General features: G+C 46.1%; 2 non-coding genes across 2 annotated transcripts; one reads left to right on the forward strand and one right to left on the reverse strand.

Moving 5' to 3' along the window:
• Nucleotides 1–8,480: 8,480 nt before the first annotated feature.
• Nucleotides 8,481–8,553, reverse strand: TRNAR-ACG (transfer RNA arginine (anticodon ACG)). Its single transcript has one exon. It is a non-coding gene; the product is annotated as a tRNA-Arg (tRNA).
• A 1,495-nt stretch (nt 8,554–10,048) lies between these two features.
• TRNAL-CAA (transfer RNA leucine (anticodon CAA)) lies at nt 10,049–10,158 on the forward strand. The gene is made up of 2 exons: nt 10,049–10,086; nt 10,124–10,158. It is a non-coding gene; the product is annotated as a tRNA-Leu (tRNA).
• Nucleotides 10,159–13,017: the final 2,859 nt, after the last annotated feature.

The following is a 13,017-nucleotide window of genomic DNA, read 5'->3' on the forward strand; positions in this document are numbered from 1 at the left end:
GAAACCTTCCCAGAAGCTGTCAGCCAGAGCAACTTCTGGATAAAGAAAGGATGTCTCACACTGGAAGTTCTGTGAGCAAGCCAAGGGAACGGCCATCTCAGGGGCCAAACCTGGAGAATACCTTTCCCCACCCGCCACTGCCAGTGCCCTAACCCTCATCATCTGTCTGCAAGGTGTTTCTTTAGTGTGGGAAATGACTTCTTGCCATTTATTGAATAATTTATTAATTCTTATAGAGGGAAACCAATTGTGAGGTGTGGCAATGTGACAATTTGTGGGGGAGGGAGTTGGGGCTCCCCATTATCTCTTTACTTTGCCCTTGACAATTTGGGGGTGGGGCTAAGAGTGTGCAGTACCTGTGTAGCTAAGGCTGAAGGTGACCAAGGCTGCTATCTCTGTGAGTCGAGCAGTCAAAATTGGCTAAGACTGACTTTGAGGAAGCAATCCAGACCAACCTGAACTCATCCATTCAGGAGTTTGAGGAGCCCCAGGGCCACTGAGAATCTGATGCTGCAAGGGGTCCCCAAGCCAAGCCCCCTCCCAGCACCTTCCAAGAGGGCCAAGAAGGAAAAGTCCAGCTCTGGTGTCAGGCCAGGCCAACGATTTCCTTTCTCTTCCTTTCTTTCCCTTTTGGGGAATGTTTCATCTCATCCTTCTGAATTAAGTTCAGACCTCTGTCAGCAGGAGTGTTGAACTTGCTTAGAAATGCATCTTGTGAAGATGCATGTCATCTCTCAGACATTCCTGTCACAGATACCCTGGAGAGGGTGACGATCTGGCTGGTAGATGTCTTTGGTGCCATCAGGGAGATCACTCCAATCTCAGCACCTGCTCTCTTTCAACACTCCTCTCTGTGGGCTCAAAGACTGCAGGACTGAGCCCACATAGGGACCAACTCAGGTCCACAAACATTTATTATATTAAGCATTTACTATGTACAAATGTAGATTTTCTTATGCTCAATAATGTCCCATTGCAATCACATCCCAAAGTGTGTTTAGCCATTCCCCAGGAGGTAGTCACCACTGTAGTTTACATTTTTGGGTTACTATAACAAGACCTGCTATAAATACTTTGGTACAGACATTCCTTTTCCTCTTTCCTTGATCTCTGTGGAGAGATCTCTTTGGAGCCTTAGCAGTGGTATAGCTGGGCCAAAGTGGTATAGCCACTCTGGGGCCTCCAACATTTCATAGCTCCACTCACAGTGTACAAAGTACCTCTTCCTAGAGCCGTGGAGGAGCAGTTTGGATTGATTTGGAACCAGAACTGGGCTTCACAAAAGCATTGTTCTCTTAATGAAGGCTCTTTCCAGACCTGCTGGTATTGGAGGAGGAGGACATAATGCTGGGGCCATCGGGGTAGAGTAGATACCTCAGGGCCTCCAGAAACAATCTGTCATCCAGACAGATCTGGGGGTCTGGATTACATTTGTGTAGGTAGCTTCCCATCCCAAACTAGGCCAAAATGAAGGCCTAAATTGCAAGTGAAGCAGGTGACCATGGCTCCTATGCTCACATGGTCAGTAAACCCAAGTGTGAACCTTTAACTCTGTTATTTGTTCAATGTCTAGAAACAAAGTCTGATCCCTAAAAGCATATCTGTTTGGCCTCATAATCCAGTCAACAAACCCTCCCCACATCCCAGACAGTTTTCCCTGGGACATACAGAAGAACGGATTGAGAGAATCCCTCCAACCTCCTTTCGAACAAATGACAACTGAAAACATGATTTTGAAAGGTCGAGTCAGTTCCTGGAATGCTCTAATTGATGCCCAAGCCTAATCAGAGCTAACATTGTTAGAGCTTCCCCAAGTTGACCAAGCTATGGCAAAGTGTCAGTCACCACCAAGAGTGCTCCTGTCTACTTTCCTCCCTCATGCCAGCCCTGTCCCCTCCCACTCCTGGCCTGTCTGGGTCCACACCCATGAGCAAAAAGTCTGGCAAAAAGAATACCAGGGATTGCTGCCAAGTGTGGTCCAAGCACCACATTATCAGAATTGTGGGGCCATGTTAGACTGTTTCCCTAAGGGGCTATGCATCTTCCAGATGCTCTCTGCCCTGGGACCTCACTGTGCCTGAAGTTAAGGAAACAATTCAAATTTGGTAAGGAAGTAAATCCATAACACTGAATTTATCAAAAGCAAGCCTTTACTCAAATTGTGTGTGCAAGGACAACCCGGGACTAGAATTTAGATTAGACCATCTCTCTCCATAGAGTAACATTCACAAAAATATTTTTATACATTCCAAGAGAATAAAGACTATATTTTACTACCATTAACAGTTGGCAGAGGAAAAAACAAACATGCATTTAATTCTGAGAAAGGGGACACCAATCAATAAATATTTATTAAGCACCTATTCCATGCTGCCCCATGCTTAGTATCCTCAGGATACCAAGAACGGCAAGTGCAGTTAATGCCCGTCCAATAAGCAAATAAAACCAAGGTGCATTCTATGTTTCAGATAACACTCCACAGTTCAGACCTCACTCTGTTGCCCCCTTATGGATCAATGCCTAATCGCTTCATTAAAAATATGCACTTTACTACCAAAACAATTATTTTATACAGTTAGAAAAAATAATAACAAGATTCATTTGGAAAAACAAAAGGTCCAGAATATCAAAGGAACTAATGAAAAAAAATGCAGGGGAAGGTGGCCTAGCAATTCCAGATCTAAAATTGTATTATAAAGCAGCAATCATCAAAACTGCCTGGTACTGGCTAAGAAATAGGGAGGTGGATCAGTGGAATAGGTTAAATATGCAAGACACAGTAGTCAATGACTGTACTAATCTATTATTTGATAAACCCAAACACCCCAGCTTCTAGGATAAGAACCCACTCTTATAAAAAAAAACTGCGGGAAAACTGGAAAAGAGTACGGCAGAAACTAGGCATAGACCCAAATCTCACACCATATACCAAAATAAAGTCAAAATGGGTTCAGACTTAGATATAAAGGCTGATACCATAAGTAAACTGGGAGAACAAGGAATAGTTTATCTATCAGATCTATGGAGAACAGAAGAATTCATGACATTCAGGAGATAGAGAACATTATGAAAAGCAAAATGGATCATTTTGATTACATTAAATTGAAAAGTTTTTGCACAAACAAAGCCAACACAACTAAGATTACAAGGAAGGTAGAAAATTGGGAAAGAATTTTTACAACCAGTCTCTCTGATAAAGGCCTCATTTCTAAAATATATAGAGAATTAGGACAAATTTATAAAAACACAAGCCATTTCCCAGTTGATAAATGGTCAAAGGATGCAACAGACAGTTCTCAGATGAAGAAATTAAAGCATCTATAGTCATATGAAAAAATGCTCTAAATCATTATTGATTAGAGAAATGCAAATCAAAACAACTCTGAGGTACCACATCACACCTATCAGATTGGCCAACATGACAAAACAGGAAATGATAAATGTTGGAGAAGATGTGGGAAAATTGGAACACTAATACATTGTTGGTGAGTTGTGAAATGATCCCACCATTTTGGAGAACAATTTGGAACTATGCCCAAAGGGCTACAAAAATGTGCATACCCTTTGATCCAGCAATAGCACTTCTAGGGCTATATCCCAAAGAGATCAAACAAATGGGAAAAGGACCCACATGTACAAAAATATTCATAGCAGCTCTTTTTGTGGTGGCAAAGAATTGGAAATGGAGAGGATGCCCATCCATTGGGGAATGGCTGAGCAAGTTGTGGTATATGAATGTAATGGAATACTATTGTGCTATAAGAAATGATGAACAGGCTGACTTCAGAAAAACCTGGAAAGACTTACATGGTCTAATGCTGAGTGAAGTAAGCAGAACCAAGAGGACTTTGTACACAATAACAGCCACATTATGTGATGACTAAGATTGTTCAACTGAACCCTTCTCAGCATTATGAGGATATAAGACATCTCCAGAGGCCTCGGGATGGAAAATGCTGTCCATATCCAAAAAAAGAACTATGGAAGTCGACTCGCTATCATTCAACCTTCTGTTGAGTTTTGTTTCACCTTTCTGATGGTTCCTCCTGTTGGTTTTAATTTTTACTCACACCTTCACTAATGTGAAAATATGTTTAATGGATGTAAATGTAAAGCCTATATCAGATTGTGCACCGTCTTGGGGAGGGTGGGGGGAGGAAGGGGGAGAAAAATTTTCAACTCAAAAGCATATGGAAGTGATTGTTGATAAATCAAAATAAATTAATAAAATTTAAAAAAATAAAAATAAAAATATGCCCTTTCTATTTATTTGTTATTTTACTATCACTAAACTTTTAAACACACATCTGTATGACACATGCCTAAGGCTCTGACTCTCTGGGATTTGTCTGTGACCAGGCTCCCTTAAGCCATGCCAAAATGTTTATTCTGCATCATTAACATTTTCTCCACCAGAAGTGCCTCCACTCAAGCAGTTAGGTGGGTCAGCAGATTCAAATTCAGCCTCAGACGTTTACTAGCTGTGTGACCCTAGACAAGTCACTTAATATTTGCCTCAGTTTCTCAACTGTAAAATGGGGATAATAACAGCGGCTACCTTATAGGGTTGTGAGACGATCAAATGAGATATTTGTAAAGCACAAGGCAGAATGCCTGGCATTTAATAGTTGAAATAGATAGGTACATAGATGAAGCAGTAGAGATAGATAGACAGACAGAGATGGATAGATAGATAGATAGATAGATAGATAGATAGATAGAGATTAGATGATGGATGAATGGATTGATAGATAGACACAGACAGACACATAGAGACAGAGAGAGAGAGAGAGAGAGAGATGATGATGATGATGAGATGATGATGACGATGATGGATAGATAGATAGATAGATAGATAGATATACACATAGATCGATGGATGGATGAATGGATTGATAGACACAGACAGACAGACACACAGAGACAGAGAGAGAGAGAGAGAGAGAGAGAGAGAGAGAGAGAGAGAGAGAGAGAGAGAGAGAGAGAGAGAGATGATGGATAGATAGACAGATAGATAGAGAGAGAGACAGAGAGATGATGGATAGATAGATAGACAGATAGATAGATACAGAGAATGTTTATTCCCTTCTATTGCTTTTTTAAATCTAGACAATCAACAGAACAATAAACCAAGTGTGCATTTGTCGTATTTGACTATTTCATATCTGTCAATGCTCATATTGAAAATACAACAATCCGTTCTTGCAACGCAGTTCAATCTAGTTCCAATTTACCTCTGACCCAGGCTCAGACTCCCTGGGACCTGCATGTGGCCAGGCTCCTTCTAGAGGCAGCTGCATGACCTACCTACCTAAGCCTGCTTCTTGTGCCCTGTTTTGGTGAAATACCTCCAGAAATAGCCCTGTGACCTAAGTCCTGACTCCTAGAAGCATCCATTCTACTGGGTATATACAATACAGAGTGATTGACCTAGATATAGTACGCAAGTAACCAAATACAGAGCCATGATATGGAAGTCCAAACGAAAGTGAGCTCAGGAAGATAGGACCTGGGCTGTGCATTGAAGAAGGCTGGGAATAATCTACAGCCAAAGCAAAGAGGGAGTGTGGTCTGAATGGAGTGCCTTCTCATCCAAGGAACTGGAGGTAGCTGGAATGGATGCCCAAGGGACATCGAGGCAGAAATTCTCAGGGTGATTCCCCTTCCCCCAAGTCTCAGTCTCTAATTACTCTTTCTCTCTTACATGTGTGAGGCTTAAGGAAGCTGTAGAAAATTATGAAACTCTGCTGCCTGGGCCCATTGGACCTCCCTGAAGCAAGACTATCCTTCTATACCCCCTCCTTAACTAACCATCCTACTCTCCACAATCCTTCCTCAAACCCCCTCTGGCCTCTCATCTCTTCACCCTCTCACCTGGCAACTTTGCCTCATATTCACTGAAATAACTGAGGTATGTGCTGAGAGCTCCCTCCTCCCTGCTGCTCCTCATCTCATATCCCCTAGATGCCTTCCCCATCTCTCTCCTTCATCCTATCTCATGTGAACAGAAGCCCTTCTCCTTGCCAAGGCAAACCCCTCTGCCTGAACAAGTGAATCTCATTCTATCCCATATTCTCCAGCAGTTTGCTCCCTCCATCACGCCCACTCACTTCCTCACCTTTGATCTCTCCTGTCTGCTGCTGCTTCCCAGCTGCCTACAAACACACCCATGTCTCATCCTCAAAAACTCTTCACTGTCCATCCCTGCTAGCTACCATCACATATGTCTTCCCTTTGGGGGCTAAACTCAAGAAAGCCTTCTATAATTGGTATTCATTCTCTTCTCTCACTTCCTTCTTAATGCTCTGAAGGCTGACTTCTGACCTAATCTTCAACAAAATTGGCCTCTCCAAAGTTACCAATGATCTAATTGCCAAACCCAATGGTCTTTTCTCCATTCTCATCTTTCCTGACCTCTTTCCAACCTTTGACACTCTCCATCACCTTCTCCTTTCCACTCTCTTCTCTCTAGGCTTTCAGGATGCCTTTCTCTCCTGGTTCTCCTCCTCCTTGTTAGACTGTTCCTTCTCATTCTCCTTTGCTGGATCTCTGTCTGGGTCATGCCATCCAACTGGAGGTGTCCCGAAAGATTCTGCCCTGGACCTTTTCTTCTCCCTCTATACTACATCACTTGGTGATCTCATCACCTCCTATAGAACAGGGGTGGGAACCTGTGGCCTCAAGGCCACATGTGGCCCTCCAGGTCCTTCGGTGCAGCTTTTGGCTGAGTCTAAGTTTTATAGAACAAATCCTTTTATTAAAGGGATTTGTTCTGTGAAGTTTGGATTCAGTTAAAGGGTTGCACTTGAGGACCTCTCCACCCCTGCTGTACAGTTATGTCTATGCTGATGATTCTCAAATGTACCTGTGCAGTCCTAATCCCTCTCCAGTCTGTCATCTCCATCTGCCTGTTAGACGTCTCAAACTGGATGTCCAATAAATGTCTTAGACTCAACATGTCTGAGATGGAACTCGTTATCTTTTCAAACCTCAAACCCTTCATTCCACCTCTCTTCCTACTCACCTATTACAGTCTAGGGTACTCTCATCTTTCCTGGTCCCCCGGGCTCACAACGTAGGTGTTATCCTGGTCTCCTCACTAGCCCTCAACCCTCCCCATATCCAATCTGTTACTAAGGCCTGTTGATTTCATCTTTGTACCATCTCTTGAATACACCTCCTTTTGTCTTCTCTGACACTGACATGGCCCTGGTGTGGACACTCCTCACTTCATGCCTGGACTATTGCAATAGCTGCTGGTGGATTTGCCTGCCTCTAGCCTCTCTCCACTTCACTCCATCCTCCATTCAGTCACCAAAGTGATTTTCCTAAAACACAGATCTGACTATACCATGCCCATACTCAATAAGCTTCAGTGGCCCTCTACTGCATCTTGGATCAAATACAAAATCCTCTGGCATCCAAAGCCCTGAATAACCTGGCCCCACACACACCTTACTCCTCTGTCCAGTGGCATTGGCCTCCTGGCTGTTTCTCAAATAAAACCCTCCATCTCTTGCACCAGACATTCTCTTTGGCTGTCCCCCATGCCAGGAATGCTCTTCCTCTTCATCTCTGCCTCCTGGCTATCCTAACTGCCTTCAGATCCTAGCTAAAATCCCACCTTCTACAAGAAATCTCTCCAGATAAGCCTGACTTCTAGTACAAGTAGGAGATGATGTGGGGGATAGAGACCTGACCCCTGGAATTGGGAATCTTTGACTTCAAACTTAGTCTCATTTCCTGTGACCTGGAGCAAATCACTTAACCTATATATTTACTTCCAATTCTTCATCTGTAAATGGGTGTAACAGTACATACCTCCCAGGATGTGGGGGAGGAGCAAATGGAGATATATTTGTAAAGACCCTGGCAAATTGCCAGTGATATATAAATGCCCACTGTCATTATTGGTGCTTTTCCTCTGCTGATAATTTCCAATTTCTCCTAAGTTTATTTGTACATAAGTGTTTTCCTCCCTTCAACCCTCATTACTAGGCGCTCTTCCAGGGCTGGGAGTGTACCCAGGGTTTAGGTCAGTGCCTGGCACATATTAGATGCTTCATAAATGCATGCTAGCTGTTATTTTCATTTTTGTTTTAGAGTAACATAGGCATGAAGGGGTGTCCTCACTGGGGTTGGACACCGAACTCGGGAGCTCCTGTACCTGGCCCTGTCCTACTGGACAGAAGAAGGCCCAGCATATTTAGCTCCGTGCCTTCCCACGACTTCAAGCTCAGGGCCCAGAAAGAATAAGTGATGTTAAAGTTCAGAGATTAAGACTCAGAGGATGTGAGGAGAACCTTCAGGACACTTGGGACAATTGACGTCGTGCAAATGACTCCTTTAAGTCCCAAAAGCTTAGCAGAGAGCCTGCCAAGTAGCAAGAACTCTACAAATACTTACTGTTTCAAGAAATGCTTCCTCCTTCAGAAAAATGAAGAAGCGAGGGAGGAAATAAAATAAAACACTTCAACGGCCGAGCCAGCCAGGAGTCGAACCTGGAATCTTCTGATCCGTAGTCAGACGCGTTCTCCATTGCGCCACTGGCCCCCGATATTCTGCTGAGTGGTCATGAGGGGGCTGCTGAATGCAAAGTCTGGGCCTTTGGGCCCACTGGTTCTGCCCGCCCCACACCCGAGGCCACGCCCCGCAGAAAGCAGAGTCAGCACCGCCATCAGGGCCACGCGCCTAGGCCCAGCCTCTTGTTCCCCTCAAACTCTCTCTAGGTCCTGGATTCCGATACCGAGGCTCCCCGTCCAATCCACCATCCTGCTCAGAGCACGCAAGACCGGAATCGCCTGGATCTGGACCCCGGCCCTGGACGACTCTAACCCTAACCCTAACCCTAACCCCCTCCTCCTTTACAGACTCAGCTGGGGGCTCTCATGGGCCGCTGGACGACGCCGGGGCTCCCTTGGATCAGGACTCTCATGGGTCCTGCCTAGCCTCTGGCTCCCTGACTCCAAGCCCACACCCAGCTAGAGGATTATCCACCGCGAAGCCTAGGCCAGACCCAGAAAGGAAGAGGGTATCCGTACAGGAAGGGCCCCAGCCTCCGCCGGGTAGCCAGCTCCGCTGGAGCCCACAGGGTCTGTTTCCCCTGCGGGCATGGCCCCCCCTCCGAGGCCGGGAGCCGGCCCGTGGACCACGGGTGACCCATACAACTCCCAGGCGAGCTTACCTCCTTGGAACACCAACAGAACCGGCTCCTGCCGCGGGGCCAAGGCTCAGTTGTTTACGGAGCGTCCCCATTTAGGGTTTTCTTGGCCAAGATACTGGAGTGGTGTGCCGTTTCTCCAGCCTCCAGGCCCTACATTCTAACCTCTGCTCGCATTAGACATCCCGGAGGGCCTCCGACAGGAGGAGGTGGTAGTTGGAGGGACTTCCCTCCTCTCCTACAGCGCGCGTTTAGGGAGCCTTCCCGGATCTGTCCACCACCGTGCAGACCTGAGCCCCAAGAGAGCCCAGAAGGCCATCCACGGCCAGACAGGTCGTTCTGGGGGTGCTGAGGGACCACGCCAGCCCCCTTCCCACTCATTGCTTCGGGGACTCTTCTTTCTTTGGGGCTCATTTATTCCGATTTCGGTTCTGACGCTTTAAAATTCCCTCTCCCCTCACCCACCCCACCCCCACCCCCCAGCCAGGACCACTGAGCCGGAGACGCCGTGGGTCCGACACGCCTCCTCCTCTTCTCTAGGACCCCTGGGCTCACTGTCTTTTTCTCGTCCCCTTTCCCCTCTGTTTCTATCGCTGTGTCTCCTTTGCAAGCTCTTGTCCCCTCATCCCCGGCACTTAGTAAGCGCCCGCTGTGTGCCAAGCCCCGGACTGGGAGCAGACACAAGCCTGGCCTCCCGGAACTTCTCTTCTGTCTGAGGAGAGGCTTACAGCGTGAGAAGTACATCCCTAGTGGGCCCAGAGCGAGGACAAAGCCACCACGGCGGGAGGTGGCAGGACAGGAGCTCGGGGACTCGGGGAGCCTCGAGCGGGGCGTGCTCGGGAGGCCGAGGACAAGACAGAGGGCCTGGGAAGGGTAAAACTGTCAGCTGTCAGGATGGCCGAGTGGTCTAAGGCGCCAGACTCAAGCGTAAGCTTTCCCTGTGTTGGGAGCCTTCTGGTCTCCATCTGGGGGCGTGGGTTCGAATCCCACTCCTGACAGCTCTGCTTTTGGCGCGGGGCCTGCCACGGCGTACCGGGCCCTCTCTCTCTGGGGGTAGGGCGGCCTCTCTTCCCTTCCTGCTACGGCTAGCCCCAAGCCACCCTCATTGCGCTGGGGCGGTGGCTCGCTGTTCCCAGCCCTTCGCCGCGGGATCCTCGGCAGTGCGCCCCCCAGGCCTGAGGCGGGTCTCCCTGCACTGCTCCGCCGAACCTCCTCCTGGCTCCGAGGTGGCTGCAGCCACTTCCACTTCCTCCTCCCAAGCCCCAGCCTAGGGGTCCTCCAACGGAGGACCTACAGGGTATGAGTTCGGGCGCCGATGCACACCTACTTCGGCAAAGCTAACTTTGACGTCATCTAGAGCACCAATGGGCCAGTTGTCGCCTCTGTTGCCGTGAGGACGAGCGACCCCAACCCAGTAAACTCAAACCCGGGAGGGTTGTGAATCTTATCCGTGGGGCAGCCCGCGCCTTGGGGACTTCCTGGGAGCTCCAGGGACTGGGGTCCGAGGCAGAAGCAGCCGCTTTTGGTCCCCCACAGCGCATCACTGTGGGTGATGGTGAACGGGTCAGTCTCGGGCTGGGTGACACGGGCGGTGTGGCGGCGAAAAGAGTGGGGTGAGCAGCCCCTCCTCCCCACGAAGGAAGGAAGGAAGGAAGGAAGGAAGGAAGGAAGGAAGGAAGGAAGGAAGGAAGGAAAAGAAAGAGAAAGAAAAGAAAGAAAAAGAGACAGACTTGATACTGTCCTGGGGCTCCTTCTCCATGTTCTAAATACTGGGTCCGGGGGTTAGTCACTATCCTTGACTCTTTGCTATTGTTACGGCGCATTTAGAGTTAGGCTCTGCCCCTCTCCCTCCACATTAGTTCGAAGTGGGTTTCGTTCAAGAGACTCTTCCCCTCACCCCTTCCTCATTTGTATAGATTTCTGTTTACATCCCCCCCAATTATAGGAGATAACGCCTCCCCAATTTTACCTCAATCCCAAGCGCTCCGTCAAATTAGGGTCCTTCTCTGACCTCTGCTGACACCACTGTTCTTTGCGGGGGGGGGGCACTTGAAGCCACCTCTCTGCCTCATTAGAATGCAACACTTTATCCCGTAAAGTCTTTCCAGTTGCTCGCTCTTATTGACCTTGGGCTCTTTAATCCCGCTTGTATTTCAAAGTTTCTCCACAATTCCAGTCTTTGAATTACGGCTGCTTGAAAGTCTCTAATTTCATTAAAAGTCCACTTGCTACCCCTACCCCAATGTAGGGTTATACTCCGTTTGAGTTTAAGGCCTATCTTTTGCCTTTTGGAATACCGTATTCCAGCTTCCCAGGCCGCTCCTTTATGACGGTGACCGCTAAGTCTTGTGTGATCTGACTGTGGCTCCTGGGGACTTAAATTCCTTTTTTTACTGAAGAAGAGAATTAGCTTTTATTAAGCACCTACTGGGTGTCAGGCACTTTCTAAATATTATCTCATTTGATCCTCAAAACAACCCTGGGAGTACATGCTGTTATTATCCCATTTTCCAAATGAGGAAAATGAGGCAGAAAGGTAAAGTGACCTGCCTAGGGTCTCTCATCTAGTGTTCCGGGTCAAATTTGAACAGAGGTCTTCCTGACTTCAGGGCTGGCTCAGATGTTTAAAGTACTTTCTCTTTCCCCAGCAAGCTCTAGATTTTGTCTGTAATGTTCCTGTGTATTTTCATTTTGATTATTCTATCTTTTCTCTTCTAATATTTTTTATTTATTTTGTTAAATTACATGCAAAAAAATTAACATTCGTTTTAAAAAATTTTTGAGTTCTAAATTCTCTCCTTCCTTCCTTTCCCTTCTCCGTAGAGAAGGAAAACAACATGATATTAATCATTCCTGCAGCAAAACACATTTCAGTATTAGCCTTGTTGCAAAAACAACAACAATACATACACACACACACACACACACACACACACATACATACAAACAAGAAAACAAAGCTGATCTTTTTTTTTTAAGTATATACTTCAATCTGCACTCAGAGTTCCTCAATTCTCTCTCTGGAGGTGAGCAGCATTTTTCATCAGGTGTCCCTTAAAATTATCTTGGCTCATTGCCTTGATCAGAGTGGCTAATTGACATAAGATTGCTGTTACTGTGTACAATGTTCTCCTGGTTCTGCTCACTTCACTTTACATCAGCTCATATAGTTCTTCCAAGGTTTTTCTGAACCCATTCCCCTCCTTATTTCTTATAGCACAATCACTCCATCACAATCACATACCACAACTTGTTAAACCATTCCCCAATCGATGGTCATCCTCTCAATTTCCGTTTATTTTGCCACCAGAAAAAGAGCTGCTATAAATATTTTTGTAAATGTGAGTCCTTTTCCTTTTCCTTTGATCTCTTTTAGGGAATAGACCTAGTAGTGGTATTGCTGGGTCATATATGCATACATATATGCACAGTTTTATAGCCCTTTGGGCATAGTTCCAAGTGACTCCAGAATGGCTGGACCAGTTTCCAACTCCAACAACAGTGCATTACTGACCCAATTTTTCCACATCCCCTATAGTATTTATCATTTCTCTTTTCTGTTGAGGTTTCTTTCTTTCTTTAGTTAAAAAAAATGTTTTTGTTATTTTGAGATTAAGCTGTCTCCCTCCCCCGCACTACAGGAGGCCACCATTTGACACAGATATATGAATGTGAAACCAAACAACACATATTTCCATATATCTGTTATTTTTCTGGAGGTGAATAGCATCTTCCTTCATAAGTCCTTTGTAATTGATTTGATTATAACACTCAGAAAAACTTAATCATTCACAGTTATTCTTCAAACATGTTACTGTATACAATATTCTCTAGGTTTTACTTATTTCATTCTTGAT

This window comes from Phascolarctos cinereus, unplaced genomic scaffold (genome assembly GCF_003287225.1).
Source record: "Phascolarctos cinereus isolate Bilbo 61053 unplaced genomic scaffold, phaCin_HiC Scaffold_317;HRSCAF=916, whole genome shotgun sequence".
NCBI lineage: Eukaryota > Metazoa > Chordata > Mammalia > Diprotodontia > Phascolarctidae > Phascolarctos > Phascolarctos cinereus.